General features: G+C 40.3%; 1 long non-coding RNA gene across 1 annotated transcript; it reads left to right on the top strand.

The window, feature by feature from the left end:
* Positions 1-12,551: 12,551 nt before the first annotated feature.
* On the top strand, positions 12,552-16,418 carry LOC121073796. The gene is made up of 3 exons (XR_005821941.1): positions 12,552-12,699; positions 14,496-14,603; positions 14,809-16,418. It is a non-coding gene; the product is annotated as an uncharacterized LOC121073796 (long non-coding RNA).
* Positions 16,419-16,717: the final 299 nt, after the last annotated feature.

The raw sequence follows: 16,717 nt of genomic DNA, 5'->3' as shown, positions 1-16,717 counted from the left end.
CCATCCTCGACATCCTCCTCTCAGATGTTTATACACATTAATGAGGTCTCCCTCCCCTCAGTCTTCTCTTGTCCAGACTAAACAGTCCCAGTTTTCTCAGCCTGTCCTCATACGACAGGTGCTCCAGTCCCCTCATCATCTTAGTAGCCCTCCTCGGGACTTGCTACAGGGAAGCTCAGAACTGAACACAATACTCCAGGTGTGGCCTCACCAGGACTGAGTAGAGGGGGAGCATCACCTTCCTTGGCTCGCTGGCAACACTCTTCCGAATGCCCCCCCAGATACCATTGGCCCTCTTGGCCACAAGGTCACATTGCTGACTCATGGTCAGCCTGCTGTCCACCAGGACTCCCACATCCCTCTCTGCAGAGCTGCACTCCAGCAGGTCATTGCCCAGCCTGTACTGGTGCTTGGGGCTATTCGTCCTTAGGTGCAGGATCCTGCACTTGCCTTTGTTGAACTTCATGAGGTTCCTCTCGGCCCAACCCTCCAGCCTGTTGAGGTCCCTCTGAATGGCAGCACAGCCCTCTGGAGCATCAGCATTTCCTCCCAGCTTTGTGTCATCAGCAAACTTGCTGAGTTCGATAAACTTGAAAGAGTTTATCTATCATTTTATATGTTTTCCATTATCTAAATTTTTGAACCAAAAATAATTTTTCTAAGTTCCATGTGTGTCCTCTAGGCAGGCAGTATTGATCACCAACAACACTAATTAATTTTATGCACTTACTTATTTCAAATTTTGAAACTAGTTGCAAGTGTATGAGCTCATGAAAAATATGAGTCTGCGATACCAACATAATTGTCAGATGTATCACTTTGATGGAGAATTTGTTTTCTTAAATGGTATCCGGATTTTGTAGATTTTTTATAGAGTGCTGTGGAGTTCACAGCTGATTCAATACAGTAGTTGAAGTTCAACCAGTTAATACCTTATTGAATATATATTGAAATTTAGAGGATTAGTTTGAGTTTTAGACACTTCTGGATATTCTGTTACACTCTTCACAACTATAATAATATTTTTATGAGATTATCACCTATATTATTTCTTCCAGGCTTTTTCATAACCTATAATCCATTTATTTCTTATTTGGCTTTATTGCCGTGTAATAGTTTCATTTTTCTACTGTCTAACTACTTTTCTGGGGCATGGTACATTTTGCAATACGTTTTTTTGGGGGGAATCATAATAAGATATTTTGCTGTTCAAGTAATTTTAAAATATTTTAAGCTGAACTTTGCCATAAGCAAAAAAAAAAAAATTTTTTTTTTTTTCAAAAAAAAGCAAAATTCCTGACCTGGAATTCTGGGATGGGGAGAAGAAGAAACCCTCCCACAATTCAGATGGAAACAGTTAGAGACCTGCTGCTCCACCTGGACTCTCACAACTCCATGGGGCCAGATGGGATCCACCTGAGCGTGTTTAGGGAGTTGGTGGATGTGATTGCTGAGCCACTTTCCATCATCTATCAGTGGTCACGGTCATCTGGAGAGGTCCTGGATGACTGCAGAGTTGCTAATGTGACGCCCATCTATAAGAAGGGTCATAAGGAGGACCTGGGGAACTACAAGCCTGTCAGCCTGACCTTGGTGCCAGGAAAGGTGATGGAACAGCTCATCTTGAATGCAATCACACAGAATACCTAGATGATTCTGTGATTCTGTGATTCTGTGAACATGAGCCGGCAGTGTGCCCAGGTGGCCAAGAAGGCCAACGGAGTCCTGGTTTGTATCAGGAACAGTGCAGTCAGCAGGATCGGGGAGGTGATTGTCCCCTTGAACTCTGCTCTGGTGAGGCCGCACCTCAAGTACTGTGTTCAGCTTTGGGCCCCTCACTACAAGAAGGACATCGAGGCCCTGGAGCCTGTCCAGAGAAGGGCTACGAAGCTGGTGAAGGGCCTGGAACAGAAGTCCTGTGAGGAGTGGCTGAGGGAACTGGGGTTGTTTAGTCTGGAGAAGAGGAGGCTCAGGTAAGACCTTATTGCTCTCTGCACCTACCTGAAAGGAAGGTGTGGGGAGATGGGTGTTGACCTCTTCTCACAGGTAACTAGTGATAGGACTAGAGGGAATGGCCTCAAGTTGTGCCAGGGGAGGTTTAGGTTGGAAATGAGGAGACATTTCTTCTCAGAAAGAGCAGTTAGGGATTGGAACGGGTTGCCCAGGGAAGTGGTGGAGTCACGGTCCCTGGGGGTGTTCAAGGAAAGGTTGGACCTGACAATTAGGGACATAGCTTAGTGGGTGACAGTAGTAGTAGGGTGATGTTTGGACCAGATGATCTTGAACCTGAACTTCCAACCTTAATTATTCTATGATTCTAAGTAAATACTCAGTCCTAGTTCATGTGAACAAGTTCTTTCATAGAGAATGCCTGGAGCAGACTGACATTGACTGTTTTATTTGAGCATTTTTATGCTGCTGTGTCAAATAAAATCAGAGGTTCTTTTATCTTTTTTCTTTTTTTTTTTTTTTTTATCTTTTTATCTTTCCAGCTATTCTTGGCTAAAAATCACTTTTTTTTTTTTTTTTTTTTTTTTTGGGGGGGGGTGGAGTATAAGTACTTTTTTTACATTCTAGTATTTTCTGGACTCCAATTCCACACTTACAGTATGATGTAATAGCTGTTGACACTTGTATGTTCAGAATGAATTCTATCTGATTTCTTCAAGTTCCAATGAGGTCAACATGGTTACTTGCTGGAATAAGCTCAGCAGCTTTTGGCTGCCCTGAATTTAGTTTATTACTCTGTATGGTCAATTTATGTTGTTGACTTAGCAAAGCAGCTAGGCACATAATGAAGTGTTAATAAAGTAAAATTCATACTCAAATGTGCTTTAGAACCCCAGAATTAGGATCTTTTACGTGATTTCATTATTGTTTTTTTCTTTCATCCTGAACTTGCTGTATATAGAGTGAGTTAACCATTTCACAGAATCATTTAAGTTGGAAAAGACTGCTAAGATCATCAGTTCCAATGGTTAACCTAGCCCTGCCAAGTCTACCAGCAAACCATGTCCCTAAGCACAACAGCGACATGTTTTTTGAATACCTCCAGGGATAGTCACTCAACCACTTCCATGGACAGCCTGTTCCAAAGTGTCACAACACTTTCAGTGAAGAAATTTTTCCTAATATCCAACCTAAACCTGCCCTGGTTCAACTTGAGGCTGTATCCTCTTGTCTGTCACTTCTTCCTTGGGAAAAAAGGCTGACCACCATCTCATAACAACCTCTTTTGAGATAGACAGTTACAACCTCCTTTGAAATAGAAAGATGTGGACCTGTTAGAGCGAGTCCAGAGGAGGGCTATAAAGATGATCAGGGGGCTGGAGCACCTCTCCTGTGAAAAAAGGCTGAGAGAAACAAGGGATGTTCAGCCTGGAGAAGAGAAGGTTCTGGGGAGACCTCATTGCATCCTTAATGACTCTATGATTCTACGATTCTATTCTTTTCCAACATAAATGATTCTGTGATTCTAATCTATGAGTTTAAAATTTCTGGTGACAGGAGGAAAACTGCCGCCAAAACGTCAGTCCTGGATATGGGGAGAGCAGACTTCAGGCTGCTCAGGGAATTAGCTAGCAAGGTCTCCTGGGAAACTGCTTTTGAAGGTGTTGGCATCCATCAGTGCTGGTCAGTCTTTAAGCACAGGATCAGCCAATTCCAAAAATATCGTAAGTCAGGCAGGCAGGGCAGAAGGCTGGCCTGGCTGACCAGGGATCTTCTGCTGGAGCTTAGGCACAAAAAGAAAGTGTATGGCTGCTGGAAGCAGGGTCAGGCAACATAGGAGGGCTGCAGGGAAGTTGTTCGCCTTTTAGGGAGAAAATTTGTGCAGCCAAAGCCCAATTAGAGTTGAAGCTGGCCAGGTCTCTGGGAGACAATAAAAAGGCTTTCTTAAATATGTGAACAGAAAAAAAGAGGACCAGAGAAAATATAGAACTACTACTCGATGGGGGATGGTCACCTCACAAACAAGGACATAGGCAAAGCAGAGACGTTTAATGCCTTCTTCGCCTCCGTCTTCAACACCAATGTTGGGCTTCGGGACCCTCGGTGCCCTGAGCAGGAGGACCGTGACGGTGGGAATGATAAACTCCCAACTGATCCGGAACATGTGTGGGATTTGCTGCTCCACCAGGATCCATACAAGTCCATGGGTCCGGATGGGATTCATCCCAAGGTGCTCAGAGAGCTGGTTGACGTCATTGAGGGACCTCTCTCATTTATTTTTCAACAGTCTTGGGAATCTGGAGAGGTCCAAGTAGACTGGAAGCTGGCAAATGCTGTGACAATTTTCAAGAAGAGCAAGAAAGAAGACCCTGGCAACTACAGGCCTGTCTGTCTCACGCCAGTGCCTGGTAAGATTATGGAGAAGGTTATCCTGGGAGTTATTGAACCACACTTGGGGGACAATGCAGTCATACATCATAGCCAGCATGGGTTCATGAGGGGTAGGTCCTGCTTAACAAATTTAATTTCCTTTTATGATAAGATCACCATCTAGTAGACCAAGGGAAGCCAGTTGATGTAGTCTTTTTGGATTTCAGTAAAGCTTTCGATACAGTTTCCCATAGAATCCTACTGGACAAAACATCCAGCATACAGCTAGACAAAAACATCATACGACGGGTGAACAATTGGCTGATGGGTAGGGATCAAAAGTTATGGAAAATGAGACTACATCAGTCTGGTGGACAGTCACCAGGGGGGTCTCCCAGGGCTCCGTTTTAGGGCCAGTTCTTTTCAATGTTTACATAAATTTGGATGTAGGACTAGAAGGTGTTTTGAGTAAGCTTGCAGACAATACTAAAGTGGGAGGAGTTGTCTCTGTTGAGGGTAGAAAGGCCTTGCAGAGAGATCTGGACAGATTGGAGAGTTGGCCAATCACCAACTGCATGAGGCTTAACAAGAGCAAGTGCCAGGTCCTGCACCTGGGACAGGGCAACCCTGGCTATACGTACAGACTGGGTGATGAGATACTCTGGAGAGCAGCCCTGCAGAGAGGGATCTGGGGGTTTTGGTTGATAGCAAGCTGAATATGAGCCAGCAGTGTGCCCTGGCAGCCAGGAGAGCCAACCGTATCCTGGGGTACATCAAGCACGGTATTGCCAGCCAGTTGAGGGAAGTGATTGTCCCACTCTACTCTGCGTTGGTGCGGCCTCACCTTGAGTACTGTGTGCAGTTCTGGGTACCACAGCACAAAAAGGACATAAAACTGTTGGAGAGTTTTCAGAGAAGGGCTACAAAGTTGGTGAAGGGCCTAGGGGGGAAAACACACGAGGAGCAGCTCAGGTCACTGGGCCTGTTCAGCCTGGAAAAGAGGAAGCTGAGGGGAGACCTCATTGTGGTCTACAGATTCCTTACAACGGGGAGCAGAGGGGAAGGCGCCGACCTAATCTCTTTAGTGACCAGTGATAGGACCTACGGGAATGGTGTCAAGCTGCGGCACAGAAGGTTCAGGCTAGACATTAGGAACAGGTTCTTCACTGAGAGGCTTGTTGTGCACTAGAACAGGCTCCCCAGGGAAGTAGTCACTGCACCAAGCGTGTTGGAGATTAAGAATCATTTGGACTATGCTCTCAGTCATATGGTCTGAATTCTGATTTATGGGTGGACCTGTGTGGTGCCAGGAGTTGGACTCGATGATCCTTGTGGGTCACTCGGGATATTCTATGGTTTTATTATTCTATGATTCTACCTTTATGTTCCTTCTGCATAGCAGTCTGCATAGTTATGGAGACCAAGCTGAGAATCCCTTCTAATTAGATCTCCTATATGACAGTTCATCTAAGAATCAATATAAAAATTGTGCATCCAAGGTAATGAAGCAGCTTGGAGTGAGGTGGGAAGGAAACTTGGTCCTGAGGCAGCAGAGAGCCATGTGCTGGTGAAGTGGTCTGCCCCTGCACTACACTGAGACTGTAGATAGACTTGTGTCCTGCCAGCCCCAGGCAAAGCCTTGCAGGCAGTAGCACTCTATGTGCTAACAGAGCGTAACCAATCTTTCTTTTTCTGTTTGGACAGAATAGTGTTTAAGTCCATTACTGGGCATCATTTTATGAGCTGATGCCCAAGGCATAGCTGTGTTACACAGCAACGCTAATCTTTCTTTAACAGGAAAGGACAGTATGCCAGGAAGGACTAATATTTCCTGGAGGAATTGGGTTTGCTCTGCATAGCTGTCTGCAAAAGTGCAATTCCTTAAATGCTTCCTTGTTGGTCTCAGAAAAAGTCCAAAGCATGTGCTGCTAAAGCAGTTTACTCAGACTCCTCCAGGTTATGATATTTCTGAGACCCATGTATACATGGACAGAAAAGTTTGTGAGTTAGGCAAATTTTTCTCTTGAGAAAAAAAAAAAAAAAAAAAAAAAAAGATGGAAATCTTTCTCTTGAAATCCTATATGTAATGAAATAGTCACAGCCATATCACAGCTACCATTTCCTTCTGAAACAGTGACATTTTGATTCATCAGTCCTGTGTTTATTTTTCTACAAAGGCAACTTATTCAGATGATGTATAAAGAAGGAAAAGGTGGAATGGTCATTTGAATCTGATGTTTTGTATTTCAAATGCACATCTGATTCTGCTAAACTTAATTTTGGTAGGGAAATCTTGCCTAACCCTTCAGAAATTTTGCTCATGTCTAATTATTTTGGGGAAATGAAGCGAGAACTTTTTACCTCTGCATTAATAAGGAAGTGATTAATGACATGTTAGTTATTCACATTAAAATAAGAAGAGAAGCACAAGAAATGAAATTGATAAGATGGTGGCTGTTACTTTTTTTGTTACTTTTTTTTTCAGATGTTGTTTATATTGGACTATGCCCAAAGTATTACTGATATGGATAACGGTCAGAGTTTTTCATTTTTCTTTACAGGTATGTGATCTGTTAAACATGTCTTATGTTGTAATTTAATGGCTCTGAAAAAGGGTACCTTTTGAGATGTCACTTTTAGGAAAGATTGTATCAATGTAGGATTCATTTTGGTGATAAAGCAGAGGAACAAAAATTGAGTGTGAAAAAAATAAGTCTAATTACCAAATAAAACTTTCTTTTACTAGTTTATTTTCCTGGTCTATGGTTTCTTGCTGCCGGTTTAATGGAAAAAAGAGAAATAATGATGTAAAGCAATAATATATTATATTCACACCATCATTCTAGAACTAATGGTACACAAGAGATATAAACATCATTCAGCTTTTGGTGAAAGTGCAAATCTGAAATAATTTCAAAACAACACAGAGAACAATTAATGTTGAGGATATTTTGAAATTATAAGACTTACAAGGTAATTAATAATAATTGGCTTCCTTGGTCCATGGAAGTTGGCATATTTATGTACAATTGTGTGTAAAGTAATATTCCTACTTAATCAGATTTTTCTTCTTAGCACTTTTCTTTTTTTCTTTTATTTTCTTTGTCTTCTTTTTTTTTCTTTTGTTTTCTTTTCTTTTCTTTTTTCTTTTCTTTTCTTTTTTCTTTTCTTTTTTTTCTCTTTTCTTTATTTCTTTTCTTTTTTTGTTTTCTTTTCTCTCCTTTTCTCTCCTTTTCTTTTCTTTTCCTTTTCTTTCTTTTCTTTTTCCTTTCCTTTCCTTTCCTCTTTTCTTCTTTTATTTTCTGGATAGAAACAGAGTGCATTATTGTTGTTCTTATGACCAGTAAATGATTTATTTTTCCTTCCTCTCCTCCTCCTTATCTACCTGCTTCAGGGCTGCAGTAAGGGACTTTCAAGCAAAGTAATATCTTCTTTATTATTTTCCTTTTTTCCTTCCTTCCTGGCTTCCCAAGCCAGCCTTTGTTACCATAAATATGTTCCTCCCTCATAAAAATATTTTCTGTAACATGCTCTGCCTACAAAATACCACCTTTGGCCAAAGCTTGTAATTATTAAGTTTCCCACTTGCATTAACATAATGTTGATTATATGATGTCCTCGTTCAACCAAAATGTTTTTGTCTATCATGTCATTAACAAATTTTGCAGAGCTATCTGAGCTATCTTCCAGGCTCAAAAAGAGATATATTAAGCTTTTTTTTTTTTTAAGAAAGGATGGAAGTTATAAAACTACCACCAAATAGGAAAGCTCATAGGAACCAAACATATATTACTAATCTACAGGTTTCTAAGAATTGCACTTTGTAGGCAATTTGATGAGAGGCCTTTGAGAATATTATTTATAACAGTGTTACAGTTCATTTATATTTTATGCAGACATAAAAAGTCTTATTCCCAATTGCCAAAAAGCAAAAAACAAAAAACAAAACAAAAACAAAAAAACATAAATCAAACAATCCATCTACCCTCACTCCTCTAGTCAACTTATATAAATAGTATGTTACGTATTCCTTAATTTTTAATAGAAATCTATTGGAAATTGTTTGTTTTGCATATGCAAAGTATACCAATCTTACTAAACTTAGGAAGATCATAGTAGTTTATTCATTTCTCTGAGAGGCAGGGTTTGTTTCATTGGCTGCATCTCCATGAGTTTTCTTGATTTCCTTTTTTTTTTTTTAATGTATATATATATATTTTTTCCATCCTCTGGGAAAGACAAGGGAGTGAAAAACTGCATGCGTGTTTATTTGCTAGCTGGGATCAACCTGCTACTGTTGGGGATCGACTACTGGGAAAAGAAAAAGTGACATCTTCAAGAAATTAAATCTAATATAGTCTACCTTAATGTATGGGCAAGCTGTAAACTATTCTTCCCTTGTAGCACAAGTGTGTGCTTATGCCTATAAACACCTATGACACTTTAGTTTGTTGTTATCAGTGAAAAAGCAAAAATAAAAAACGTTAATGTTTCATTATAGTGAAATATATACAAATAATTCTTCAATTGTTTTGAGATTTTCTGCTTGAAATAGTAAACAAAGCACACATTGCTCCTGCTTCAGAATTAATCTCCAAAGCAGTGACTAACCCCACTCTACAAAGAGTCAGTGTGCAGGCTGGTACAAAACCAAAACCAACACCAACCAGACCTATGCAGTTCTGTTTTCTTAATTTATGTCCTGTTCCATTCCTAAACGACAGACCAGGACATAGAAAAGACTTTTGAAACCCTTCATTTGCATTAGCAGCTTTTGTTTGCTTGTTTGTTTGTTTTTGCATTAACAGTCTATATTGCATTAACAATTTTTTCTCCTTTTCTGTCATTTCTTCAGTCAGTGGACATTATCAAATGATTTTTTTTTTGAAAATGAAAAAAAAAAATCCCTTTTCCTTCTTTCCTATTAAAATTAATAATTCTATCCCTCACATACTGTAGCTTGACCTCATTAAGAAAGATTGTTTTTTTCCTGTTGAGCATTTATCGCTTCAGAAAACATTACAAAATTATTCATTTAAATGATAGAACAAAGAATTGTTTCACAGATCTTCATGTTGCAAGATATCAAGCAGTTCAACTACGAAATACTATTCTTCCTCTGAATGACAACGGATTACCTTGAATGCAAGGTAAGCAACAAAGCAACAGTAACAAATCCAGGGAAAGTCTTTTTTTTTTTTTTTTTTTTTTCCAGAACTTGAAAAAATGCACAAGATATTAGTAACTTTGTGGATTATCAGCACTGTAAGACAGCATGGTCACACAATTCCAGCTGCAAGCTACCAGAAAATCTACAAGGGTGAGAAAAGCTAATGTAGGTCTTGGCATTCAGCCTCAGTAAAGACCTGACTTGAGTTTAGTTATCCAGCTTGCCATGTAGGTCAGATATTCTGCCAGATGATTTCTTTTTCTCACTGTTTTCTCATAGAAGAGACAAAATTTATCTCAGGAGCATGAAACTAAATCCCAGCATAGTTGATCCACTGTGACACAGTGGCACAGTTGCCAATGGCAGACAAAAAGAAAAATCTCCCTCTGTGTCAATTTGAAAACAGCAGTGGGTATCAGACTGTATTGGTTGAATTCCTGCTTTTCCACAAGTTGAGTAAGTGTGTGCCTAATATAGGAAAGAAAAGAAGAAAGCAAGACATTTTAAAATTAGTTCCTGGGAAACGAGAATTCAGCAGGAAATGAAATGAAAGGTAATTTGATCTGAGCAGTAATAGAAATCGTGACATTCAGAGGTCTCTTGATGAGACTTTACAGTAGAATAGAAGTCACTGGATTGCCATAAGCATTAATTCAATCAGTGACTGTTTCTCATTACTACGTATCCATCACACCATTATTACTTTTCTGCTTAAACCACATTTGTATACGAATTATTTTTCCTCTTTATTTTTGTAGGACAGTTCATAGAATCATAGAATCAAAGAATATCCCGAGTTGGAAGGGACACATAAGGATCATCGAGTCCAACTCCTGGCACCACACAGGTCCACCCATAAATCAGAATTCAGACCATATGACTGAGAGCATAGTCCAAATGATTCTTAATTAAGGCTTGGTGCAGTGACTACTTCCCTGGGGAGCCTGTTCCAGCGTACGTCAAGCCTCTCAGTGAAGAACCTGTTCCTGATGTCTAGCCTGAACCTTCTGTGCTGCAGCTTGACACCATTCCCACAGGTCCTATCACTGGTCACTAAAGAGAACAGTTTGGCACCTGCCCCTCCACTCCCCTCATGACGAAGCTGTAGACCACAATGAGGTCTCCCCTCAGCCTCCTCTTCTCCAGGCTGAACAGGCCCAGTGACCTCAGCCGCTCCTCATACGTCTTACCCTCTAGGCCCTTCACCATTTTTGTAGCCCTTCTCAGGACACTCTCAAACAGTTTTATATTCATTTGTGCTGTGGTGCCCAGAACTGCACACAGTACTCAAGGTGAGGCCGCATCAACGCAGAGTAGAGGAGGACAATCCCTACCCTCGACTGGCTAGCAATACCGTGCTTGATGCACCCCCCCCAGGATACGGTTGGCTCTCCTGGCTGCCAGGGCACACTGCTGGCTCATATTCAGCTTGCTATCAACCAAAACCCCCAGATCCCTCTCTGCAGGGCTGCTCTCCAGAGTCTCGTCGCCCAGTCTGTACGTATAGCCAGGGTTGCCCTGTCCCACGTGCAGAACCTGGCACTTGCTCTTGTTAAGCCTCATGCAGTTGGTGACTGGCCAGCTCTCCAATTTGTCCAGATCTCTCTGCAAGGTCTTTCCACCCTCAACAGAATCAACAGCTCCTCCAAGTTTAGTGTCATCAGCAAATTTGCTCCAAATACCTTCTAGTCCTATATCCAAATTGTTTATAAAAACATTGAAGAGGACTGGCCCTAAAATGGAGCCTTGGGGGACCCCACTTGTGACCGTTCACCAACTTGATGCGGCCCCATTTACCACAACCCTTTGAGCTCTGCCTGTCAGCCAATTGTTCACCCGTCGTATGATGTTTTTGTCTAGCTATATGCTGGACATTTTGTCCAGTAGGATTCTATGGGAAACTGTGTCAAAAGCTTTACTGAAATCCAAAAAGATCACATCAGCTGGTTTGCCTTGATCGACCAGATGGGTGATCTTATCATAAAAGGAAATTAAATTCGTCAAACAGGACTTACCTCTCATGAACCCACCCTGGCTGGGACCAATGGCTGCATTGTCCCCCAAGTGTGGTTCAATAACTCCCAGGATAACCTTCTCCATAATCTTACCAGGCACTGGCGTGAGACAGACAGGCCTGTAGTTGCCAGGGTCTTCTTTCTTGCTCTTCTTGAAAATTGTCACAGCATTTGCCAGCTTCCAGTCTACTTGGACCTCTCCAGATTCCCAAGACTGTTGAAAAATAAATGAGAGAGGTCCCTCAATGACGTCAACCAGCTCTCTGAGCACCTTGGGATGAATCCCATCCGGACCCATGGACTTGTATGGATCCTGGTGGAGCAGCAAATCCCACACATGTTCCGGATCAGTTGGGAGTTTATCATTCCCACCGTCACGGTCCTCCTGCTCAGGGCACCGAGGGTCCCGAAGCCCAACATTGGTGTTGAAGACGGAGGCGAAGAAGGCATTAAACGTCTCTGCTTTGCCTATGTCCTTGTTTGTGAGGTGACCATCCCCCATCGAGTAGTAGTTCTATATTTTCTCTGGTCCTCTTTTTTTCTGTTCACATATTTAAGAAAGCCTTTTTATTGTCTCCCAGAGACCTGGCCAGCTTCAACTCTAATTGGGCTTTGGCTGCACAAATTTTCTCCCTAAAAGGCGAACAACTTCCCTGCAGCCCTCCTATGTTGCCTGACCCTGCTTCCAGCAGCCATACACTTTCTTTTTGTGCCTAAGCTCCAGCAGAAGATCCCTGGTCAGCCAGGCCAGCCTTCTGCCCTGCCTGCCTGACTTACGATATTTTTGGAATTGGCTGATCCTGTGCTTAAAGACTGACCAGCACTGATGGATGCCAACACCTTCAAAAGCAGTTTCCCAGGAGACCTTGCTAGCTAGTTCCCTAAGCAGCCTGAAGTCTGCTCTCCCAAAAGGAGGCCTCAGCGCTCCATGGCGGCGCCACCGCCAGCCCCCAGCTCCTGCTCCTGCCCCTGCCCCTGCCCCGCGACGACTCCGGCCCTCGTGATCAAGCTGGGCCTCGGCGGCGGCGGTGGCGCCGACCCGGCTCCTCCCGGCTCCTCCCGGCTCGGGCCGACCCCGCTGCGTTGCGCTCCAGGACCCGCGCGGCGCCCCACGGCCCAGCCCGGTCCCGCCCGGTCTCTATGGCGGCTCCGGCGCCCCCGCTTCGGCGCTCCTCCGGGGGGTTAAAATAGTCTGTAAGTTGAAATAGGCTATACAGTTTGTAGTTCACGGATGACCTATGCCGGAAATAAAATTCCAGGAAAGGATTTCTAGTGTGGAATATGTAACCTCAGTTCAGGATTTGGGCTCTGCATTAAAATATCTAGGAGAGAAGAATGGCAAGATACACACAGTTGTAGTGGTGAATTTGCAAGGCATTTGTAGCTCCTGTGCTATTGCAGAGACTGCAGAGCTACTACAATGCTGCATAAATATCTAGGAAAATGGGCTTTGTTTTTGTAACCAAAACTAGCTCAGGCAAAGAACTGTATATGCTGCTGTACTGAAGCAGAGGAGCAGCACGTTTTGTATATTGTGTACTTACTGTACTTTCATTTATTTATTGATCTAACAAGGCTGTGTATTAGTCATTAGAAGTACATTCCTTCCACGCCAAAGTGGTGTTTTCCTTCCTAGTTCTTACGACGCATTTTGAATACCTTGACTATTTCTCTGTATTTCTGGTGTTACCTGAGCAATCTCAATTATCCGTAGTTATCCATAGGTTTGTGCCCAGTGCACCTCACCAATAAGCACACAGAGTAGGAATCCACACAAAGGGTCTGATGCTTTTGCATTTCTGTGGTTTGAATACAAATTTGGTAGAAAAAACAAAATAAAATAAATATTTGAAGTAACAGTATGAAATTCTTTATACTGTTTAGCAAAGTTTGGCTTCTATAAGGGAAAAATGTCATTCTGTTAACTGGTAAAGTGTGGAAATAGGCATTCTGAAGAAGTTTTTTACTTTTGCTTTTCTGGAGAAAAGTTACAGTTCTGTTGACATTGATTCAGATCAGAAAACTGTTGATGCATTTTGAAGTCTCACTTAAACTGAAATTATAATGACCATGTTTGCAGATAAGCATCTGTGTATAGAAAGCAAGATTAACAATGATATTTACTTCACAAATCTATTGTTACAAGTGTTATATTAAAGTCTAAGTGTGAGTTACAATCTATTAAAATAAAATGGCTACATGAACTTTTCCATTAACTCTTATTGGTCCTAACATGACAATGCCATGGTTAAACTGGCACAGTTTAAATATGTAAAAAGTTTATAGATATTTTTCAGAAAGGACAATTTAAAAAAAAAAAAAGGAAAAAAGAAAGACAGCTTTGACAATAATGCATGCGCATACAGAGCAGCTCCTACTGATAGAGTATCTGTCGTGTCTGCTTATTTTGCCCATCACTTACAAGACATGTTGTAAATCAAAACGAGAATGATCTGGAAGGGAAGAGAATTTATTCTGCTGAAACCATTGTAGAACAAATAATATTGTTATGTGGAAACGAGGTCAAAAAATATAAACAAATGTTCATATTACTGACCTATATACAGCATGAAAAATAGATTCTTCTAATTGAAACCATTTGTAATGAGTTTTTACTAGAATCACACTCAACGTGGAGGTAATGGAGTAATGGAGGTATTTGATTTTTAATTTACTGAAGGACTTGCTATAAATTTTTTACCAAGACTATCTTGACAAATTGTCATAAATGTTCTAAGAGAACAATATAAAGCCAAATTTACCATTTGCTTTGACACAGTAGTGACATTTTTATAGTCTTATTTCCTTCATTTATCTAAAATAGATCACTGACCTTTCTTCAAATTTTCCTTCCTTTTCTGTGTGTGACTGAGCTTTAAAATGGATAGAGGAACTGTTTAAAGGAGAATTTGTGTTACTATTACTAAAGAAAAAAATTCAACAAAACAAATTTACTTCTTATATATTTTATTCTTATTATTTTAAAATAGAAATACCTATCAAACATCCCAATATTTCCCTGAAACGAAGACAGGAATCTCATAGAAACACTATTCAACTGAAGTGGATTGATGACGAACTGATATCTTCTGATGATGGTGAGCTTTCTGGGCTTGTAGTCATGAATGAATTACTGACGTTTGGAAGTCCTGGGTCAGAATTTGAGTCTGACTTCAAGTTAGATTTAGGAAACATCTAGGTCCATGACATAGGGGGCTAGCGTGAGTACATTGGTGTCAGTGTTTCTGGAGCTTTACAGAAAGCCTGGAATCTAAAAGCTGTGGAAATGTCATTTTTTTTCAGTGCTGCAGAAGCAGTCTGAAATCAGGAAGTCTCAAGAGTTTTCAGGACTGAGGAATGAATAAATATTAAAATCCCCAGTAAAGGTTTCCAGAAGCAGGAGTGACTTAAAAGGAAAGAAATTCAGATTAAACCAACAAGAATGTCAGTTTCCCGAAGATTTTTCGAGGGTTTTCTCCTACTGTGAAAATTATTATTCTTTTATTATTATTATTATTTGGGAAATTAGTCCAGCTTCAAATCAAATTTTTAAAATGCTTACTTTTTCATGAATTGGAAGAATGTCATTCAACTAAGTCTATCTAGGCCCTCACGTGTCTCTGGAAAATGGCTACAGATAAAAACTCGGAGGATTTGAACTGATTACATAGAAATCAACAGATGTTTTTAGGTGGTTTAAATGGGAGCTGTTCTGAGCTGTAAGTGGGTCATGTGCAAAATGTTAAATTCCATGTCTCTTCGGTAAACAGACTGGAGGGCAGATACTTTGAGGATAGCATCATGCACAATAGTGCAATTTTTTAAAGATTGAGTGTGTTTTCTAGCAAGACAATTAATGTCCTTGAAAAGAGGAAGCCTTAAACCCCATTTATATGCACTATAAGACTGAACTCCAGATTATAGTGTGTCAACACAACAGTTCCTCACTAGAGGAACTCGCTTTCTGTCTTTTAAAAATTTGTTTACAGCTTCAATTGTTTGCATGATCTAAGTATCTTTAGTTGCACTCTGATGTGAAAGAGGACAGCAAAGGAAGTCTTTTGTTTTCTTTTTCTCTTAAGTTTGAGTTTCCAAACTAAACCCCTCCAGTAAAAGCTTCATATTTAAGCTTTCTTTCTATAATAGTGTTGACTAATTTAACAGATTGGGTAGGAGGAAGTGAATTTTTTTGTCCTTTTTGGGGTGTGTGTGAAGGACGTCTGCATAAACTAAATTACCAGCAGGACTTGTTGTGACATTTCCTGATAATTAATATCTTTGCAGAACAAAGATCAACAAAGAAATAATCATATGTGTGTAAGTTTCAATTTCTAGGAGAACACATGATAATTAATGCTTCTAATAAGCAAGAGGGGCTTAGCAGAACAACAGGGATTATATTTATAAACAACTGTGTCTTGAAAAGACTTTTAGTCCTGTTCATGGACCATATCAGCACCTGTAAACAGTATAGGCACTACTGATGGACATCAACTGTTTTCCCATTCAAACTGTTCTCTACAAAGGATTTTTATAATTTTAATTTCTGTACTTGTTTTCAGCTGCATTTAATTAACACTGGAACATTATCACTTTGGAGATTAAGTACTTAAAGGCAAATATGGTTCCATGAAAACCATTTGTTCTTTACATTAGATAATTGAACACAAGCCTAAAGAAAATGAAAATTATTGTGTTCATTAAAATGTTTTGTACTGTTTTGGTGATTAAAAAGAGATATACAGCCCCTAGTTTCCAACAGTGAAACTTGTAGACCTGTGAAACAGGATTAAATTTCAGTACCTTTCCTCAAAACTATTTTCCTTTGTATTCTTATTTTAGGTTAGGTATTGTGGATTGAAATTCGTGAGACTGGATTAAGTTTTCATTTGTATATCTTCTGAAAAAAAATGAAATTTAGACTAAAGTAACTTTTCTAATGATAAGGAAATAAGATCTAAATTTCAAATCACTGTGACAAATTCTCTCTGGATGTTTGTTTTATGCAGGTATGTTTTGTAATATTAAATGAAATAAAATGCTCAGAAACAAATAGATTTTGTAAGTTGAAATGAAGCAGTAGTTCTACAAATAAGTCTGAAATTTTGAAACAAGAAAGAAGTAATATCTGTTTTTGAATATGGTAGTGTTTTCCTTTAAGCATTAGACTATGTAAAACCAAGGGTAAAGATATGTCTAAAGAAAGCAGATT

The sequence above is a fragment of the Cygnus olor genome, chromosome 8 (genome assembly GCF_009769625.2).
Source record: "Cygnus olor isolate bCygOlo1 chromosome 8, bCygOlo1.pri.v2, whole genome shotgun sequence".
NCBI classification, from domain to species: Eukaryota; Metazoa; Chordata; class Aves; order Anseriformes; family Anatidae; genus Cygnus; species Cygnus olor.
Note: the sequence above shows the minus strand (reverse complement) of the source record. Positions and strands in the feature narration are given on the sequence as shown.